At 44.2% G+C, this 19,773-nt stretch overlaps 1 protein-coding gene across 3 annotated transcripts in view; it reads left to right on the forward strand.

Moving 5' to 3' along the window:
* The first annotated feature begins 1,836 nt into the window (after positions 1–1,836).
* The window catches only part of LOC116941657 (uncharacterized), an 81,940-nt gene continuing 64,003 nt past the window's right edge, over positions 1,837–19,773 (forward strand). The window contains exon 1 of one of the 3 annotated variants that reach the window (XM_032952962.2): positions 1,837–1,945. The gene's annotated coding sequence lies outside the window, so the exon portion shown is untranslated. Of the gene's footprint in view, positions 1,946–4,132; positions 4,229–8,567; positions 8,830–19,773 lie in introns of those variants that run through there. The other 2 variants (XM_032952963.2, XM_032952961.2) reach the window with 2 other exon arrangements.

The following is a 19,773-nucleotide window of genomic DNA, read 5'->3' on the forward strand; positions in this document are numbered from 1 at the left end:
GGCATGCTCGTTGTTTGACCATACTTCACCCTAAATCATAAGCGTCGCGGAGAGCAATAAATTACAATAATATATATTCCATCTTTCCCCTCCACATAAAAACATTATTTACACAACCCCATCGGTCCCACGGCTTCCTGGTGAATGCATCGTTTTAGCAGAAATTTGTTCAATACAAGCCAACGTCGGACCGGTTTTGACACAGTGTCTCATCAGCAGTCAGGCTTGCTTGACAATAATGCTGGTGACTTTGTCACGTTATAGGTAGATGTTTTTTATATTTATTTTGAACGTGTGTGGTTCCTGGTTGCACGCAGGCTTAAATAATGCAGAATAAAGTACAACACAATCAGCTCGGTAATCAGGGCGGGTTTGTGAATTTGGCAAAGTCTGGACTGGTTCCGATAACGCCAGAGGCGTTTATCACGATCGGTAACCGTCACACAAGGCACCAATGTTCTTTGGTTATTTCGGTAAAGTCACGTGGAATGAGAATAAAATAATAAATTAATAAAATAAAATAACAATAAAATTCTCACGACGTTTCGGCCACAACACAAGCGGCCTTCTTCAGACGGGTCTGTTCCTTTCACCTGAAGAAGGCCGCTTGTGTTGTGGCCGAAACGTCGTGAGAATTTTATTGTGTTATTTTATTAATTTATTATTTTATTCTCATTCTACGTGACTTTACCGAAAGAACCAAAGAAGATGAATCCTTGCAGTCACGAAAGCTTTAAATCGAAAGGCACCAATGCTTGATTACAATTCACCGAAAGGACACAAGGTCAATGATGTGCGTAACAAGCGCTGTATTTGACATTTAAACGCCAAATAGAGATCAGAGAACAGGGGCCGTCCATAAATGACGTCACGCACATGGGGGGGGAGGGGTAAGAGATTTGTGACGATGTGTGACGAGGGGGGGGGGGTTGAGGAATGTGACGTCATCATCAAAATGCGCAACTTTAAATAAATAGACACAACACGTTCTACTTAATTAAATATACTTTTTAATAAATGTTTTCTCCTACAACATCAGAGTGCAGCGCCACATTAAATACGCACTACAATGACAATAGTTTAAAGCGATTTGAAGCATGTTTTTTTTGGGGGGGGGCGAGCTTTGTGACGTCATATTTGAGGGGGGGTCTGACTTTTTGTGACACCGTGTGACGAGGGGAGGGGGGGTCAAAAATCGTCCTAAATCGCGTGACGTCATTTATGGGCGGCCCCACAGCCGCCGGCACCGTTGAGCCGTTGGCTTTGAACCTGGGGTTTGAACTGTAGGTGATCTAAACCGGGTGAATGGTTTGAGCATTGTCATCAGTAACTGCACAAGCATTCTATGATGCAACATTTAGCTTTTTCATGATAATATTGTCGCGTTGCTTCTTGCGGTGTGGTCAGACATGATGTCAACGTCAACCATCACCCATCCAGAAATGCAGATATGAAATAAATATAAAAGATGTGGTCTTTTAAGTTATATTGTGCTAGCACCAACATCTGTTGACCACAAATAAAAATAAACACAAAGTAAAATATATCACGCTATACATTTTCAGCAAACTTTATGATTGAGAAAAAAAACTTACGTGCCAGTAAAAGTCTAATTTGTGAAAAACGTAATATGGGACGATGACATATTCAACACATTCTGCATTGTTGCATTGTGAGAGGTGGTTGCCTTTATCCAACAGTGGTTAGAACATGGCTCCTGATGACGACGGTGATGACACATTGTGTAAGATTATTATTTTTCTGGGAAGAAAAAAAATTCTCGGAATTATGAGGCATTTTTTTTTAGAACTTTGCAATGCATTGTGGAACTTCAACCACACGGGTGCGCAGGACACACAGCGGTGCCAGGCACAACCGCCAGTAGCAAAGTGACACTAGGCAGCAGGGTGACCATCGCCGCTACTACAGGGGCGGACAGATCAAGGTATCGTGGTAATCTCTCGGAGTCTCTTTCTCTACGCGCAATGGTGTTACTTGATTTTTTGCGGATGTCCACTGAGGGGCCATTCAACAACATGGGGTCAGAGCTGTTGATTTTGTCTTGTGCCACAACTTTATACTGCGAGGGGGGAGAGCTCTAACTACTTTTTCTGACAATCGTGTTGTTTATAAGAATTGGCTTTACCCTTTCTGGCAATAAAACAGGCGTGAAGATGTAAAAACACCAAACAGAAACTTGTTTTTGCGAGGAATCATGTCTGCATTAACCAATACGTTTTAAAGACAAATCATATATTACCAGAGTATGTTTTTTGCGTGCATGTTCACCACATGTGTGGTTAATGCAGACACGATTCGTCGTTTTAACATCTGAACACAAACTGTTTTGTTTCCAGAAAGGGTAAAATCAATTCTTATATTTGGATACTGGCAAGAAATGTCCCATAGCGTGCTGCTTCAGCGAGAGGGTCATTTTGGTCAGTGTATCAGTAATAGACCTTCCTTTTGTGGAAAAGACAATGATAACAATAAAACAGTTGAATACTTTAACACTTTAACACGTATTTGCATTCATAGCGAGCTATGAATTTTAATTATCAGTGGTTGTGGGTGGTGGGGCGGCGGGGGAGTGGGAGGGTGGCCAAAACATGGGAAATGCATAACATATAAATACGCCAATAGAAAGATACGTATTGTTTACCTATGAAGACGGAGAGTGTGTCATCTGTTTTCTTCACTCAAAGTGCAGGAGCCAGTTTACTTGCCCGACTGCGGCCACATCGGTTACTGATCAGCGACGAGTGAGAGAGGAGCGGTGACTAATTAAAGTAGCGCACTGTGAATTAATGCAGCGCACGGTGACATAGTGGAACGGTCACCCCCTTTGAACTCGTTTTGAGCTGGTGGTCTAAACGAATTATATGGCTACACGTTCAAGCTCTGCTTTGAGCTGGTGGTCTAGGCAAGGCTGAGAGCACTTGCACGCTCAGTGTGGTGTGGTCACATGACATACAAGCGAGGCGTGTTTGAGAGTCGTGCCCTCCTGCTGTTTGTGAGCAGCAGCGCACCTTTGGGTCCCGTTATTGTCCATACGTTTCCAGCTTTCGCACAATTTCCTCTGTTGATGGGTTTTCTCATCATTTGCAGCAATGTGTGGGATTGGAACACGTGCACTTAATACTCCCACGGGAAACCGAGAAAACTCTTTTCTGGAAAGCGGACTTGTTGTGCAAGATGGTCCTGGCTTCTTATTTAGCGTTCCATCTGAAGAATTGTCCCTTCTCCAACACTGATTAAAAACATTTTTCCCATCATCTCTTTTGGCAGTTTGACTCGTGATATGTAGTCGTCAGCCCCGTTGCGCGTGTGTGTGTGTTGCCAACAGTGGGGAGCGATAGTGTAGCGGTTAGCGCGCTGAGCTATGAACCTGGCGACCCGGGTTCGATTCTCGCTCACGGCTAACACCAGTGACGATTATCTGAACCGGTCCCGGGCCTCCCCTAGGTCGACTCAGCCTCAAACGAGTACCTGGTGCGGTGTGTAAACATTGCCACTAGGGAGACAAAGGCGGTCGGGCGTGGTGCTGGCCACCCACCCCCTAGTGTACCGTCCCGGCTTTCATAGGTGCTCCCTAACAGCACTTGCCCCTACAGTCTGGCAAGGCTATACGGGGGATCTTTGTCTTTGTTACCAACAGTGTACGATGAACCACGTTGGTTAACCTGGCCTTTATTTAAATGTTTGTGACAAGCCTTTTTACACACAGCACATAATTCGTGCCGGCTTGCGCAATGGCGTTTAGAGAGTGGAATGCTGGCTCCCACGGCGTGTGCTGCAAAAATGGGAACTGCTGCAAACTATGAAGCTTTCCGGAAATCATGGCAGTACGGTGAAGCATTTGCAAATGATGTTCATAATTGTCGGACACATGCTAGCAAATAGTACAGTACTACTAATAATAATGGTGTAGAGGAAAGTCCCACTTAAGTCTGAACACTTTTCAGGACGAACCTGCATTGCGATGTTTGAGGCTTACGTACATTTCTGAGCGGTTTCGCATGTTTACGTGATTTCTCTTTGTTTAGTTTCACTTGTCAAGTGTGTTTACATCCGGTTGCAATCGAGAATTCGCTCGAGCACCGCGGAACTTGGCAACGCAAACTCCCTGTGAGCATAAGCCCGTGGCGCGCGCGAGCACGTGTCTTCTGCAGTTCGGCCTGGGGAGTTTGAGACTCAAAGAGAAGACACTCGTTTTGGTCAGACGCAGGTAAACGCGCAGTCGTGTTGTGTTTCGGTCCCGCGGTCATGGCAGGAATGCTGCTGCTGTGGTTGTAACGTTTGGCACACTGGACTGGCTATCCAGAGGAGGTCGCCGGTTCAATCTCCTGGCGCGGGGCGGTTGACTGTTAAGCAGTGTTTTGAGCCTCGTCTCACACTTTTGGCGTCCTCTGATCTAACACCATTTGAGACGAGGCTCAAAAGAAAGCCTTCTCTGGTGTGGACCAATCAGTTTCAAGGACAATGCATATACTATCAGAGTATGTTTTTTTTGTTTGCATTCTGACCACAAGTATTGTGGTTAATGCAGACAGGATTCCTCGTAAAAAGGTTTCAGTTTTGTTGCCAGAAAAAAGGGGAAAACCCTATTCTTATAATTTGGTACTGGCAAAGGAGGTCCCATGATGTAATGCGGTGGTTCTTCTTTACGTGGGGGTGCACGCTGTACCCCCTGGGGGTGAGAGATGTCCTTTTTGGGGGTGCGAGACATGGCCAGATTTTTTTTTTAGAAGCACGGGCACGTAAGCACAACTACTTTTTGACTTAAAACTTTCGTGACTGCAGGAATTCATATTCTTGGTTCTTTCGGTAAAGTTACGTAGATATCAAATAAAATGATGAAATTAAATTAAAAGTAAAACGTCGTGGGTTTTTTGCTTTTATTTTCATTTTATTATTTTTATTTAATTTTCTATCTACGTGACTTTACCGAAAGAACCAAGAATACAACTGCTTTATTTCATCAATCCTACGTATTTATTAACATTATATAAACACGTTTACGACTGAGAATCAAAGGGTTGCAAGGATGCAGTAAAGGTTAAGAACCATCGTGTTTCGGTAAACGTGGCGCGTTTCTTAAATACACCCTCCCGCCACCCAGCGATATCAATGGGTAAACCACAGGTGATCGGTAGGTTACGTGTGGTGGGGATACTTCCACCTCTTCCAAGACGTCTGGCCAGCGTGGAAGAGTAGGCCAAATACCCACGAGAGAGAGGCTCTCTTTGAATTACCTCTGGTGGAGGCCCTTCTGCCAGCAGTGGCGTGAACAAGCGATTGCAGGTCTGCGCCGTTACCTTTCCTTCAGTAAGGCATACAGTACCACGAATGGGCCGTTTAATAGTTTAAAGGTCTGCAAATGTGGGAGGTGTTTAAAAAATACATTCAACTAAATATTCGTTTGTGCACTCGTGCGATTAATCGGACATGGTTTACGTTGCAATCTTTTTAGAGAGTTTATTCCAAGATTGTTTACTCTGTGCCTGTGAATGGATATCACTAAAGGCATTATAAAGCATGTGTTCTAGGCCCTATGTTTCAAGCTCCTTGTCAGCATGCAGTGTGTTTGGCGTATGCGGTTCCAGTTCTTAAGACAGAACACTAGAACAAAAATCAAACAAGCTCAACATTGTGAAGCTGGTAGTATAAGCATGGCGTGGCATTTTTAACATATCGATGCTTACATTTATTTATTATTATAATTAAGGCGTTTACCCTGCAAAGCCTTGTTGAGTCTCAGTGCTCTTTCAGGAGGGTCCTGTGTTGGGATTTCCCCCCCAATTCTATCAGTGAGCGTTGTGCCTGTGGAATGAAACCGGAATACCGAGATTTAAAAAAAACCCTTGCAATACGAGGATATAACTCAAACAGTTCACATCTGTCAACCTCGCTGCCATAACCGAGAACGTCTGTGATTCCCTGGCAGTCTCCCATCCAAGTACTAGCCAGCCTTAAACCGGCATAGCTTCTGAGATCTCAAGGAGATCAGACGCATTCAGGGTGACTTCATTGTCGGCTGTCATTTCATGTATCTACGGATGTTGAACTTCTTTCGCACCGTACGTAGCCAACCGTGCTGATCAGTTAAGGGACAACAAACTAGACACGAAAGAAGTTTTAAAGAATTCAGTTTTCAATCGAAACGAGTTTAGTATAGACACTACACATGTTTACCGTTCAACATTAAATTTTCCATAAGAGGGTTTTTTTGGGTTAGATCGCGTATAAATATGTGTCGTTAAACCCGCCACCACCCGACACAGCCAATTAGTAAGGTTTGTCACGTAAACAGAACGTGGCCAATTCGTCACTAGTACAGCACCACCGGTGTGTTGGAGAGCCAAGCCACAACATTTACAATCAGAGTTCGACGTTTCGCCAATAATTACAACTAGCTGCATCAGGCGACAGCCAGATGTGTGGAGAGATGATATTGGTCGCGAAAGCATACGTATGAAATCTTCATTCGCTTCATGTTTTATGAGCATTTTGAACGATATTTTTTTTGTTTACGTAAGGCTGCAATTAAGTTAATCTCAATTACAAAGTATCTCTCTCTGCTAAGGGGATACAGCCACGTTCAGGTCTCGCCGTTTTGGGCTGCGCCTTTGGCACCCTCTCCTCGTCACCGCAGCTGCGTTCGTAGTTGCCGTCCGTTCTCATCACTGGCTGGATGACGAATGGTGTGCAATCCCCAGTCGCTCTCTCTCCCTCCCTCTCCCTTCACCTTATCCAAAAACATTCGCTGTTGTGCACTCTTCGGCAATCGCTCGACATCGATGGGTTCGCGACTGGCACGTGGCGTTGTAAGAGTGCGTGCCGAGCTCGTGGTGCCGTTCGATGCGTTAAAAGGTTTGGCCCGATCTCCGGGTTAGGTTACACCCTGTCATACAAAATAACCGTGTAAACGTGGTAAAGGAAATCATTGCAGATGTTTTTTGCGTGTGTGCGTGTCCATTGTTGCATCCTTGTACCACTGCCACTGTTGGTTCTTGAGTTGTAGATGGAATGACGAACAAATGTCTCAATACATAGAGAGTTGTAAGATAATTGGGAGTGCCAAGAGCGATACAATTCAACGTCGATTTATGCTACGTCTGAATGTAATAACATCTCAAAATTCTGTACAATAACAATTGGAATTACTCTTTGTTTTTTTCGGTAAAGTCACGTATAAATAAGAAATAATAAAATAACATAATAGCGTACGACGTTTCGGTTGCAACACAAGCAGCCATCATCAGGTACAGAAGAGCAAAATTTACGAGAGAGGGGAAACACATAACCTCAGATGTATATACAGACACCCAAGTAGGGGGAACTAACACAGATACAACAGGGGACACAGAGAGAGAAGCATACCAAACAAGCAGGGTTTATCAAAATTTGGAAACCATATAAAGCAACACAGACGGTCGGTCAAAAGCTTCAAATCAAGTCTGAACAATTGGAATATTAAACTATATATTACAAAAAATGCATGTAAACTATCTTTCTTATACCGGGTAAGGTCCACTGAGCTATGTAGTTCTTTTTCAGCAGCGACTTGGCCGCAAATGATAGCTCAACGAAGTGGCTTATCATGTTTAAATTTAAAGCAGCCAAATACTATAAACGCATGTTTCAAAATCTGGAGAGGAAAAACTGGAGGACCCGGATAAAAATCTACGCGACCACGGGGAGAGAGATGCAAATTCCAAATATCAAGGCATCAGGGTTAGGACCGAACCCACGACCTCCTGTATACCAGGCGAGGTAGTTAACATCTCCTAGCCACCGTGATGATGAGAGAGACATGCAAACTCCAAATATACAGCAGGCGTCAGGGTCGAACCCACGACCTCCTGTATACCAAGCGAGGTAGTTAACATCTCGCCACTGCGGCGCCCCATTTTTATTTTGTGGAGAGAGGTAGTCAGTCATAGGCACAGGATAAAAAGGAAGACCATGAGTCTGGACTTGAACAGGGGCAGTTAGTCAAGAGCATGGCTTGAGGAATAGGCGTTCCAGACTATGGGGGACAGTGGAGCAATAAAAGTTGACAAAGGGCTTCAAGTGAAAGCCCTCATATCAATTCTAAAGCTCCCAATATGTACATAGAAGCACGTGTACTGTTTGGCATAGTATGATGTTTGTAATTGGTTCGTGCGACCTCCTCTGGCCACTAGTAACTGCTACAGAATATTGTCTCATGTTACGACATGTTTAACATTTTGCAGTGTGCGTAGACAAATAATATATTTAAAAGATCACTTTGAAGGAATATTTAGTAGTTTCACATGTTGTATTTCAAATGTGAACAGATATAATGTTCACATTCCCATACATTCTTCACCCACAGAAAAATACAGTTGAACTATCGTGGGTGGCACTGCCGTTCTGAATGTTTGCCCTTGAATTAATTTTAAACGGATGGTGTAGTTTTTTTTAATCTCCACATGTTTACAGCCAGAGTGAAGTACTTTCACACACACAAGTTATTGTACACACGCCGAAAGGATTCTGAAACGTGCAAATGAACATTTATCTCTGGACATGAGCAACACATTACACATTTTTTTTTGGGACCTCTGCTGCAGGAAGTGGGTTTTGAGGGTGACTTATCACACTGATGAACCTGGCAGAGAACTGCCATGCTGCTTGGTGGCACGTATGTAGAATTAGAATTCGTCATCAACAAAAATGAAAAAAATAAGAAAAAATCAAACAAGCACCCACCACTGACTGGGCCTCGATTCTGATAAAGCTCACGCGGCGCTCTACAACAGCATTAGTCGCTGCAGAAAACAGCAACAGCGGGGATCTGAGGTAGGTGGCACCGTTCTGCTATTTCTCGATTGAGTGGTACACAGTGGGCGAGGCAATGCAGTGTTGATGTTAAGGGGCAATGGACGCATTGCACCATGTGCGTGTTCTATAAAATTTAGCATCAGAATATTTGTTCGTCCTGCAGGAGGAATCCGATGAGCTGTAAAGCTCTTGTTCACAGATGTCCAGTCGGGGCGGGTTAAAACGTTACAACAAACAAGAAAATGTACGATAGGAGTGCACAGTGTAGGATAGGTAAGCACATCACTAAAAAAAAATGCAAGTAAAACGAAACTATTTTTTTTATTTTACCAGGTAAAGCCCAATGAGCTATTAGCTTCTTTTTTCAGAGGCGACCTGGCACACAAATGATAGCTCCTCGAAGTGGCTTATCGCGTAGAAATGTATCGTAGCCAAACTAGATAATCTAAACTTGGCGATACTCAAAACTGGCATGCTGTGATGGCCGTGCCAATTGTGGCTTCATGATGCGGTTGCGTGTACCGCACCATATGCAGTCCCTTGTCAGCATCCACTGCTGGATGAGAGCTTCTCCACACCGTAGATGGTGGTCGTGAGGGTGATTTGACCAGTACTTTTACCGCGCTTGGTCATTGCTCATTGGTTAAGGCGGAGGGGCATAGAAGTATAGTACAACTCTGGATTAAACGCCACTGTCCTCTGCTGCGCACAATGTAGCCCTCGAAACCTGGAATTTGCATTATCCAATAACTATCCAGGCTCCAGCCTGCTTAGCTGCATGAGGCTACAGGTATTTACGAATAATTATCAGTACTGTACTGCGGTGTAATGCATATGGGCACCATTTAGTTGTTTAAAAAGTGTGCACGTTATATGCGCGGTATATTTACACAACTCTGGCGTGCATAAGCTGTTACTGCACTGAAATAGACAGTCATTTCTTAAAGTATTCCTTACATTAGTTTCCTGAAGTTTGTGACATTTTTTATTGGAGTCTCATAATATTAAAAATATAATCCAGACACTCAACAATTACTTTAATCATATATTTGCCCCTCGGATTAGCAAAATTAGTTCAACGTACATACTCTACTTACTCTGCATTACACTGCACAAGGGTAATTTAGTAGTAAGAGAGAACATGATGGACGTTTGTATTGTTATTTAACATAGTAACGCACTTGGAATCTTACATAATTACGAACATTTCCAGTCCATTCTCAATCCACTGTTGGACGAAGGCCTTGCCACTCTGGATCGGTCACGGGTGGGTCGTTTAGCCATACTTCACCGCACCGATCGTTAGGGGTTTATGAAGGGAGGAGGATCCTGACAACCGGGTCAGATATATTCACGAACGCGCGCCACAACCAGGAATTGAAGTCAGGCGGCTTTGCGGGGTTCATAGCGCAATGCGCTAACAGCTGTACCACCACTTCACTCCCTTTCCAATGTTGAAATGTGCGGGTGCGAAACGTACACGCAAAGTTGATTATTTTTCAACAAACAAATGGTATTAATGCACAATAGACGAAGTACAGAGATGGCAAATGTAGTTATTAGCACTCCCCCAAAAACCAACAGTTAAGTAGACTTAGCCTTATTCGAAATACGTTCCCTTCGGGATGTAGGGAAAATGAAACGCATGGCCGAGGCAGCTAATGTGACGAATCTTTCCTGTGAAAAACAAAACATATATATGTGTCAGCGTGGAAAACAACCCCGCCTTGCACGGGGAAGTGTTTTCTCGACGAAAGCCTTTCATTTCTTATTTCTCCGTTTGGAAATGAGACTGCCTTGAACACTCAGCACTGTAATAAAATAATAAAATAAAATCACACAAAATTCTCACGACGTTGCGGCCACAAGTGGCCTTCTTCAGGTGAAAGGAACAAACCTGTCGGGACGACAGAGCTTCAATGAACGTTGTTAAGATTCGTAGCGTCTTTTAAGCTGGTTGAGAGAAGTGAGGCACCTTGACAAAAGGGGTTTACATATCAAACAGGTGAATTTAGCATTGAAATTTCTGATATGTAAACCCCTTTGTGAAGGTGCCTCACTTCTCTAAACCAGCTTAAAAGACGCTACGAATCTTAACAACGTTCACTGAAGCTCTGTCGTCCCGACAGGTTTGTTCCTTTCACCTGAAGAAGGCCACTTGTGTTGTGGTCGAAACGTCGTGAGAATTTTATTGTGCTATTTTATTTTATTATTTTATTCTCATTCTACGTGACTTTACCGAAAGAACCAAAGAAGATGAATCCTTGCAGTCACGAAAGCTTTACATCGAAACTCAGCACTGTATTTATTAAAACGCCGTTGATATATATTTTTTCTTCACGCTCCAAATGTTGAGAGTTGATGTGGCTGATGTAAAGTGGATTCAAGGCAGTGTGCCTGGTCACTTTTTACTTCAGTTATAATAATAATTATTACGACGATATCTGAATCGCTGTCGCCGGCACGTGCAGCAGTAATTGTTAATGTTACTGCTCAAGTTAAATGAAAAAAGGGGATTTTTTGTCTATCTTTAGCCTGCTAATTTCCCCGTGTTCACGAAATGGCCACGAACATCGCTTCCCTGTCGCAGCAGCTCGCATCAATCCGAAATTCGTGCCCCTTTCTCTCACTTTAGTACTTGGGCGTCGGTGTGGAACTTTATTTGTTATCAGACTCTGAAGACTTTTCTGTTTGCCAATCATTCTCCCGCGCCTGCGAATGTCCTATTGAAGACCATTGCGTGTGCGTAACAAATTGCATTCATAAAGGGACGAATTCACCTTTCTCAGACAGAAACGTCGGTACTACAATGAGAAGCGTGTGCACGTTACCTCTGTACTTATTACGCGGTCAATGAACACTTCTGGGGCTCTGTTATCCATCGCGCGGTTAAACTGTTTCGTGAAGAGACGTGTGACTAAACACATCCTCATACCTTAAGGTTGTCACATTTGTTTTAAGTGTTAACAGCACAGTTTTCAAGAGGCAAAGTGTGTATCGCTAAGTAGCCTCCGACTGATCTCAGCCAGAAATGAGACACAGATCCCTGCAGGAGTGACTGTAATATGTACCGCACGTATATATGTGTTCCCCAGTGATCATAGAATGTTGGGCCCCTGTTTTTACAACGGTTCTAAGCAGATTTGTGCAACATTGGAATGTTTTTCTCGTTTAACCCTTCGCTATTTATTTTATTAGATTTTGCTTTTGGTGGAGTTCAAATTAATAAAAATAAAATAAACAAAAAACACGACGTTTCAATCACAACACAAGCGATCATCATCAGAACATTTTTTTTTATCAATTTGAACCTATCTGCGTGACTTTACCGAAAGACCCAAATATTTTTTGTTGTTGCTGTTGTTAGCGCGAAAGGTTTCGATAGGAAATGTGAGAGCAAATTAAATCTCCACAGACGTGACATTGATCTCTGTTGGCTTTTGTGGTCGGCAGTAACACAACGACGACGACAATCAACAGCACGGTAGGTTCTGCGTGTCCCCACCACGTGCGCAGCTCCAGGGAGTGCAGAACTTGTTAAACCTCAACTTAGATGTGTTTGCTAACAAACTAACAACCCCAACCAAGGAATTTGATAGCGGAATAGCCCTGGCTCCTCTCATCGGCAGTGTGTACGCAGCCCGCCACTGAACTGTTTCTCTTCAATTCTCTAAATGCTTAGTATATATTTTAAAGTAAGGTTTATTTAAAACAGAAATTAATACGCGAAGGGAGAAAAAATGTTCGGGGGGTCAATTAATTGGGGGGAGGGGTCGCAATACCTTTGGACCACCCTGTACATGGAGAACAATACTGATTTGACATCTAAACAATACTGATTTGACATCTAAACAATACTGATTTGACATCTAACAATACTGATTTGACATTTGAAAGCGCCCTTAAACAATGGGTTTTCAGGGCGCAAGAACGCTGTGGCCTGGTGCGTTATCTCCGCTGGAAAGACGCCTACTCTTCCTCACCCGGCCAGGGCCTTTGCCATGGCTGCTGAGTCAAAAAACCTGCAGCAGCAGTCCTCCACTGTTGTCGATCAACAACCACAACGACACCTGTATCCCACCTCTTTTCTCTCCACCTGAAGAAGACCGCTTGTGCTGCGATCGAAACGTCGTGGGTTTTTTTGTGCTTTTTATATTTTTATTTAAAGCTTTCGTGACTGCAGGGATTCATATTCTTGGTTCTTTCGCGACTTTACCGAAATAACCAAGAATACGTATCTCGCCTGTTGCCGATGTTTACCCTGTCGTTCCATGATTCCTAACTCCTCCGTTCTAATCAAGTCCATCTTATTCTCGGATATGCCTCTTGTTTACCCCCCCCTCCCCTAGCTTTGCCATTGCTTTTGCTGGTATTGCTGTTTGGTGTGCCTTCTTCTGGCATGACCATACCAAGGCGTTCACTCAATTATGTCAATGATTGGTATTGTTCGTTCCGTCTGCAAACTTCTTTATAATGCTGATTATTTTGTACTCTCTCCAACGTTGCCACTCCGAGCGATTTTTTTTCCAAAGGGTGCCATTTCTATAACTAGAATAATGTTTCGTCTTCCCATAGTGTCCCAAGTCTTGTTATCTATATAGGAGCACTGTAATGGTAGGATTTCAAACAGTAATGCCCCCCCCCATCCATCCCAGAAGATTTCCCTCATCAAGACTCTGCACCATAGAGCCCAATGCATATCCGACCAGGAACACATAGCCAGTGAACTCAAGCACGTACACCAAGCTCTTAAGGCTAATAGAAACTCCGACTACACAATCCGCAAAGCTATCACTCCAACCATGAAGAAGGACCCTCTTGAGGAGCCTTTCAAAACCATCACTTTACCTTACATTGCGGGGATCACAAAAAAGATCTCCAAAATCTTGAATAAACACAAGATCCAGGTCCGATTCAACACATTACATAAAATCCGTGATCTGGTTCCGTCTGTAAAAGATGTGATTCCAGACATACAGTACCCTGGCGTCTACAAACTAAGTTGCCTCTGTGGTAATAATTACATTGGAGAAACCAAACGACATATCTAGGACCGCATTCGTGAACACAAAGCAGACCTAAAACACGGTAGGACCAACACCTCGGCCGTGGCAGATCACTGTTATAATTCAGTAGGCTCACATGACATTGACTTCGCCAAGACAGAGGTTCTTTGCAAGCCATCTGGCTACCATGAGAGATTCGTTCATGAGGCTATCCACATATACAAACACAGAGACAATTTCAACCGAGAAGATGGATTCTGGCTTAGCAATCATTGGAAGGATTTGATAAACCATTTCTGGTCTTAATTGATTGTTCACGCTTACGGTGGCTTTCAGACCGCATCCATCATTTTCGTCTCCCCCCTCCTCTTTTCCGAACATAGATGGACTCGTCCATCTGAACAAACTGTCAACGCCACTTTTTTCAAAATTTATTGCTGTGGTTTTCACACCTGATGATGATTGCTTGTGTTGCAGTCGAAACGTCGTGAGAATTTTATTGTTTTATATTTTTATTATTTTATTGTTTCCCTTCTACGTGACTTTACCGAAAGAACCAAGAATATAAAAATAGTAATGCCATCGTTAACGACACTGAAATAATAATTTTACACTGCAGTGTTTTGCCTGGAAGAATACTCTTATATAATCGCACAACTTTATCTGTCTGTGATGAACGTTGTGCTTTCCGTCGTTTTCATGCAGGGGGCGCTGTAAACCTACACGCCCCCTGCATGAACGACGGAGGCGCAGGGACAGACGTTCGATCACGTTGGAATCGATCTGCAGACGGCGGTCTTCTCGCACGGCCAGAAGCTCTATGTCGCCTTATCTCGATCCCGCAATCCCAAACAGGTGAAAGTCCGCATCGAACCGAACCCCCAGCAAGGCCATCATCTACTTAACGACGAGAGAAAATTCACACGTAATGTCGTTTTCAATGAAGTCTTCCAGATGTAAAATGATATAAGCTTTTAATGAAGAAATTTTTTTATCTAATTCAAAACAATATTGTGAAGTACGCTCAAATAACCTCCAAAATCCCACACAACGTGTGCAGGCCCTCGTCCAAAAGTGGATTGACAACTGAGCTGTATGCAATAATAAATAGGGACTCGGGCTTATATTTCATGTATATATTATGTTTATTTATTTGAACAGGTAAGGTTCACTGAACTATGTCGCTCTTTTTCACAAGCGACCCGGCCACAAATCATAGCTCAACGGAGTGGCTTATCACGAGGAAATGTATATCAGCCAAATACTCTAAACGCACATTGATTCTAAACGTGGAGGGGAAAACCGGAGGACCCGGAGAAAAATCTGCGCGAGAAAGAACATGTAAACTCCAAAAATGCAACAGGTGTCAGCGTGGGGATCGAACCCACGACATCCTGTACATCAGGCGAGGTAGTTAACATCTCCAGGTCACCGTGATGATAATGAGAGAGAGACACGCAAACTCCAAATACACAGCAGGCATCATCAGGGTCGGGATTGAACCCACGCACTCCTGTATACCAGGCGAGGTAGTTAACATCTCCTAGCCACCGTGACGCCCATTCCACAGTCACATCCCGGGCTAGGTCACAGTCCCGTTTTTGCTAAATCACAGGCTCTCCAAAATACGCACTTCCCCATCGCCCTGCAGCGATCTGTCCCCAGGCATGGCCTCACTCACTTACCAGGTGGTGTCTGTTGGGGCCGTACGCACCAATTCACACCCCCGCCCCCCTCATCACTCTGAAGCCTTCTGTGAAATCAATAAATAGCCATCCGCGCCGTTTAACACCTGTGGCCATTTTACGACCGCCTTTGAAATTACAATTTAAGTTTGTTGATGGGCCCAGCCGGATTGCAAATCTCGACGCCGAGCGGAGAGCGCGATTTCTCGTCGGCTTACGGCCGTGGGCTGGGCTGTTACTGGGCGATACAAAGTCATGCAATGCACCCCTAAGTTGTGTTTTCGCTTTGTCATGTCCTGGTGTTGATTGTCTTGCGGTGAGACCCCGTGAGTCATTTTTAAAATATTTTTTCCCAGAAAAGGGGTTATATCTTTTAAATCTATATTCTGTCTCCTGGAATTTTGTCCCCCCACGAAGTGTACTAGGGTAATTCGCTTGACAGCATTTGTAGGTCCCAAACCAGGCGGTTTTTTTTAGTTGTTGTTGGGAACATCACCTTTGCGAAGTAAATTAAGGGCAGCTGCGATGCAATAAATCCACCCCAACCATCATCAGCCACTCAACTTATTGACCAATTCCTCGCGCGATGGCTTCCCATGCTGAGTCCGGTCCACTACTTGAAGTCATGCCACTACCACTTCCATATTTGTCTTCCTCTTGCCCTTCATCCTTCGATTTCCACCCACAGAGGAAGTAGGGCCGGCCTGTACGGCATGTCCACCACGTCTTCTTTCTGTCACTTCGTCTTTCAATGAAAATAGCACTTGCAAAAAAAAGCATTACTCGTCAGTAGTGTACTGTTCAATGCGCCGAGTGATAAATACCTGGTTACAAATGTTATTGGCAGTGTTTGACGTCTACTGGTGGACGCAGACTGCCTTTCTCAACCCCACTAAACAGCCGTCTTTAATACTTACCCATTGCAAAAACAGGGTTTTGGGCATGTGGAAGCACTGTACGTCTGCCAGGGCTGGTGTTCAGCATTTTCAGTGTTTGTCTTAATCCGCCATGTGGTTGAGTTTAGAGACATCTGCTGAGCAGAAGGCTGGCTCTCTGTTTTGGGGCTGTGGTGTTTACAAAAGCACGCAAGCCTACGGCCAAATCACCTTAAATACACTCAGTCCTGTGAGATCTGGAGAACGAAGCGTGGTTAATGCTCGAATGGATGACCACTGGGGGATTTCCAGGTGCTCTAGGTGTGGGGCTGTGATATGGCCAGGAGATGATCACGTCATTGCTTCAGATATCTCTCGCTTCCCTCCACATGGAGCCAAACATTATAGAACAGAAATCAACCAAACATCCCAAATGCAGGACTCCCGTAGAGCATACCCTTGAGATCCAGCCAGGCTTTCTTGGGTAAATGTATGCACAGTATGGATGTTGAACTTCCTTTGGCACCGTACGTAGCCAACCGTGCTAATCGGAGGTCCGGGGGAAGGACAACAAAACCATGAATGGCGTTGTCATTGTAAGCGAAGAGGATAGCAGTCAATCGCAGCCTGGTGCATTGAAACACTAAACTTTACTTATTGTTGCTTCCCATAAATGTGTGGCCACCAAACTTCCCGCTCTGGCCAGGACAGTCTCTGTTTTAGAGAGGCCGTTCCGGTGTCCTAAAAACGTGCTTGTGCGTTCGGCGTTTTGTCCCCGCTTTAACATTTCCTAACCTGACGCCCAGCTCATAGTATGGGCGAAGATCGGGCATGGATGGGTCGGCGTAGGTGTAGGTAGGGCCTATGGGGCAGTGGGCAAGGGCCATCAGCAGGAAAAGCAAAGTCGCTCACCCTGTCGGCGTGACTAGTGTTCGTGTGAGCGTGGCTACGCGAGAATGGGGCGTGACTGACATTGAGAGGGGGCTTCCAGCGACAATTTGCGTCCCGGTTGAGCCCGCTAGAACCCTGGTGGCCTTAGCCCGAGTACCGAATTGTTCATTTGACATGCCGGCCTTCGCGGCCAATGCTATCCATAATAGAGTTTTTTTGGTAAGATGGCGTAAATATAAATGTGGGGGTTTAATAACGTATTTGTATTTATGCAATCGAACCCAAAAACGTATTTTATGCCTAATTGTTTCTTGTTTTCCAGTAAGCTTGGAGCACTGTTCCACATGGCCATCTATCTGACAGTGGCCGTACTTACCGCATGAGTGGAAATTGCCTCTATAATCTTAAGGCCGAGCCTTTTGAGAACGTGCGATTGTCGTCAAACCTGTGGAACAATGTCTCACGTGCGTAATTGTTGGAATTCAGAGACTGGTGTCAAAATATTTTTAGGGTGGAACAATGCATCGATTAATTGATTAAAACCGATTTTTTTAAGCTCACAATACACACGCATCAAAGCACCTGTGCAAGAGTCAACGTGTTTCGTTCCTCATGGAATCTATGCAATGAGTTCATGCCACCCCCTGCAGCCACTAACATTCATTGCAACGTAAAGCGCACGCAAATAATTCTTCAGAATCAGAATCTGTATTTATCCTGTAGAAATACGATGAGCTATGAAACTCTTTCTTTTTTTACTGATCTCCAGTAAAAGTGAATAGAATCGCGAACATGATTCGTTTACAATTTATCAAATCGCCGGAGAGAGAGAGAGGAGGGGGGGAGGAAGGAGCAAGACGGTGGGCGGGGGGGAGGTGCAATTCTTCGACCCCATACAGACTCAGGAATGCTGGCAGGAAAGTGAATGAATTGGCAACGCTTAATCGCTACCCCAGGGGGGTGGCTAGCGAGCTGCGCTCCGAGCCCGGCGAGCTGCCTTCGATTCCTGACCACGGCGAAATTATTTTTTTATGCATTTTACGAGATAAGGCCCACTGAGCTATATCGCTCTTTTTCAGAAGCGACCAGGCCACAAATGATAGCTCAACGAAGTTGCTTATCAGAATAGGTGTTCCCATTTTTTTCTGGCAACAAAACAGGTGTTGAGATGTTAAAACACCAAACGGAAACCTTTTACAAGGAACCATGTCTGCATAAACCACAATGAAAAAAGGGGAAAACCTATTCTCATATTTTGGTACTGGCATGATGAAGTTGCTCATTTAGGAATGTATAGCAGCCAAATACTCTAAACGCATACTGATTCTAAATGCGGAGGGAAAAAACCGGAGGACCTGGAGAAAAATCCACACGACCACAGGGAGACCACGGGGAGAGCAAGCAAACTGCAAATATACAGGAATCAGGGTCGGGATGAAACTCACGACCTCCCTGCATACCAGGCGAGCGAGTCAACATTTCGCCACCCTGATGACCCATCAGTGGGGAGTGACCTCTGAACCGATCCTGGACCGGGCCTCCCCCCCCCCCCCCCCCCGTTTCCCCACGACTTATTTTATCAAACCACATTGACGCTATATGGAGAAGTTCTCATTAAAAAGTACATTGTCATAAACAGTTACAGAACCCCCAGTGTATAAATAGATTTAAGATATGGAAGGAAATATTAATGTTAACTTCTACTAAGATGGAGGGGGGGATGCACCTTCTTGTTTACACAGCCATAAGACAAAGATCCCCCGTATAGCCTTTAACATACTGTTGGGGCAAGTGCTGTTTGCGAGCATTTATGAAAGTCTGCACCGCACACGAGGGGGTGGTTGTTCAACACCACGCCCGGCCGCCTTTGTCTCCCCTGGGCTGAAGATCACACAGCTGCCGTGCGTGGAAACTCCCGGTTAGCAGCCGCACCTCCGATTAGAACAGTTGGCTACGTACGGTGCGAAAGAAGTTCAGCATACATACTGAATAGCAAGTGACAGCCATACACGAGTTATCATCGAGCAGGGGTCGGAAACCTTTCGAGGTCGTTTTAATCTTTGACCAAAAATAGGTCGAGAGCCGCATCACACGCAGGGCTATTTGTACACTCACACACAGCAGGTATACAGCAGACGACAAATTGTGACTTCAATAAACTTAATAAGCGATGGAATAAACTGCGTATAATTAATAATCTTGATTTGAAGCTTTCGTGACTGCAGGAATCCATAATGTTTGGTTCTTTCGGTAAAGTCACGTAGGTAAATCTATTTTATTTTATACCTACGTGATTTTACCGAAAGAACCAAAGAGTATGTGTATAATTAGTTCCCCCGCTGCACACCTTAGTTATTCTTTAACAATACAGTTTGGCCCTTGTACATTTCGTCGTCACCAGGATATTCCATAATGACTAATTTCCTGCCATATTCAATGAATTATGTTTACGTTAAATTGTGTTTAAGATTTTTTATTTATTTTATAACGGCTGCCCCGCGAGTG

This window comes from Petromyzon marinus, chromosome 12 (assembly GCF_048934315.1).
Source record: "Petromyzon marinus isolate PM22_M1 ecotype Great Lakes invasive population chromosome 12, UKy_Petmar_22M1.pri1.0, whole genome shotgun sequence".
Taxonomy (NCBI): Eukaryota; Metazoa; Chordata; class Hyperoartia; order Petromyzontiformes; family Petromyzontidae; genus Petromyzon; species Petromyzon marinus.